Below are 2872 nucleotides of genomic sequence, written 5' to 3'. Positions count from 1 at the left end.
CCCTGTACTGTGTTTTATGCACTAAATAAAATTTGCTGCATATTGCTTTGAACTCTATACACTTGGTCTTTGTCAATTACTTGCCTTCAACCTCAAAAACACTGAAAATAAATATTAAGGGCTCTTCTTCTCTCTGTCTATTTCAATTCCACCTTGGCCAAATCCACATGGTATTTTCGGAAACGTAGCCTTTTTCTTTTTTCGGCCTTTCGTTGACACTAAAAAAACGTATCTTTTGGAAACCCTGGACAGAATGAGGATTTTTATGAACTCAGTTTTAAGTGTTTTCACGCAGCCAAGGAGTTTTTGGCCTGTAACATTCAAGTGAGTGCCGTTATCTCCTTTGTAAGGCATCATAAATGAGCCAACAGTTTGCGCAATAGTGGATGTGGCCAAAAGATGGTAACCAATATTTGGTTAGGCATTGACCTTGAATAGTTATGGTTAGATGCTTAAGGTAAGGCACCTTCAACGATTAAGGTTGTTAAAGGTCGTCAGTAATCGAGTAACGCAAGAATTTTGTTGTCATGTCAAGTTTTTCGCAAAACAACAATCCACCTGACTCCAAAATAGAGCTGGTTTTGACCTTGTTAACAGGACTTCTTACATGTTTACACATAAAACATGACATAATGTTCCACTGTATTGAAGAACAGAGGCGTCTGAATGCTCTACAGAGCCAATAATGAGCCTTTGCAAGCATGTAGCCTTGATTGGCCAACACCTTTTTCTTCTTTGCAAGATTGGCCAACGTGGCTCTAGGGTTAGGGTTATATTGCCGCCTGCTGGTTTTGCATTCTCTTTACAGCGCTTAAATGTGTTTTTTGCGTTGTCATTTGGGCAGAGATTTTGTGAAACAGTGCTTAAGTGGACAGGTTTTATTTATTTATTTATTAATTTAACAAAAGAGGCAGAAACCCTGTTTATAAAAACTACCTGTGTGCATGTCGACTAGGCTGAAGACTGCCTAATGTATTTTTGATTTAAAAAAACAAAACATTTTCCATTTTTTGCAGGTATATAAAGTGTTAAATGTAGAGGGAACAAGTGAAAATTACATTTCACCAGCTTGAAGAATGTCCTTCTGACCTGGACCCCTTGGGCGATGCTCGTATTGCCATGGGGGTCCCCACAGGAGCTGGTTTCAATCTAGTTCCCTCTGGGTGATGTCCCAGTTCAAACAGGCTTGTGACTGACAGCTCGGAGCATGGCTTCTTCACAACACTGCTGGAATTTAGGAATTTGGAGCACTCACATATGCCCAGGGTAAATAGGACGCTTTGTCTTTGCATATCGCCTTGACATACATGAATGAGTACATGCCTCATACCACAGGGGGCAGAGAGGTCTTGCATGTTTCAGTGGTCCCACCTAGAAATAGATTTTGTACATTAAAGAGAAAAAGGTTTTTTTTTAAATACACATATCCAAATAAACATGAAACCTTTGAGGAGATGAATACATTAAATACAAAAATCCCTGATGGTCAAATAAAAAAATAAACAACAGAACTAGTTTGACAAACCATTCAAAACACAATAAAACAAAGTATTTCTTTTTCACTAAAATATGGACAGATGTATCACTGCTCCAACAATCAGAGTGATCAATGCTCCAAAAGATTCAAGAGTCAAAAAACTTTAATGTGGGCAATTTGCTTTGTAGACAAAAGTCCAACACGAACACATACATCATACACAGCACAGCAAAAGATCCATTTCTCTCTCCATATCTCTTCCACTGTCACCATGAATCATGGCATGGAAAGAGAGGATGCATTGGGGTTGTAGTTTGTTTTAAAAACAAAACAATAGCAGAGGGAAGCAAGACCTCCACCATGATGGAAGCATCTGGATCTCAACGTGTAAAACAGGTTCCAAAAGCAGTCTGTGCCTTTGAGATGACCCTGGCTGTTAATCATTTATTGCCAATAGGTCAACGGGTTGTAATGCGACTCGGGATTCATTTTCCGGTAAAATACAAAAGATGCAACGTTTAGCATTTTGCTCCTGAGAACCTTGCCTCTCTTTAGCATAAAACAAAACCCTTTTCCCCTGGTGCTGATAAAAATCCTAGAAACAACACTGACATGTAAAATATATTGGGGTTTTAGCTGGCTAATGTAAGCTAATGTTAGCTTGCTTGCTAATGTGGACGAAATGCAAGCTAGCTGACTTAGCAAGAAAACCGCTCTAAGTGGATCACATCAGCTCATTCCTCCAGACTCTCGGAGGTCATTAAGGCCAGCACCGGTAACCTTAGGACACAGCGGGACATTTCTTTCCAGTGTTATTGTGTTTCCTTTCGGTTTTGTTGAGAAATATTTATCAGCTCTGGCTGTAACTACCTGGATTTAACTCATTACAGAAGTGACTGCTTTCATGGAAAATGAATATACTTAAAGGTTCTGTGTGTAACTTTTTAGATGTAGGCTATTAATAATTTATTGCCAATAGGTCAACGGGTTGTAATGCGACTTGGGACAAATTTTCCATTGAATACAAAGCATGGACGTTTAGCGTTTCGCTCCTTAGCACCTTGCCTCTCTTTAGCATACAAGAAAACCCTTTTCCCCTGGTGCTGATAAATATCCTAGAGAGATCACTGACGTGTCAAATATATTGTGTTTTTTTTAGCTGGCTGATGTTAGCTTGCTTGCTAATGTGGACGAATTGCAAGCTAGCTGATGTAGCAAAAATGACTGCCCTAAGTGGATCACGTCAGCTCATTCATCCAGACTGATCAAAGTGCAGGTCATAAATGCATTGTGCAACAAAGCCACTCCCTTTCCACTGTCTTTATTTCCCGACAGTAGTTTTTATTTAATGTAAGCATCGTCTCCATAGCAGCATATTTTTCAAAGCTGTATTTG

Source organism: Echiichthys vipera (genome assembly GCF_963691815.1).
Source record: "Echiichthys vipera genome assembly, chromosome: 22".
Taxonomy (NCBI): Eukaryota; Metazoa; Chordata; class Actinopteri; order Perciformes; family Trachinidae; genus Echiichthys; species Echiichthys vipera.
This window is presented reverse-complemented; position numbering follows the sequence as displayed.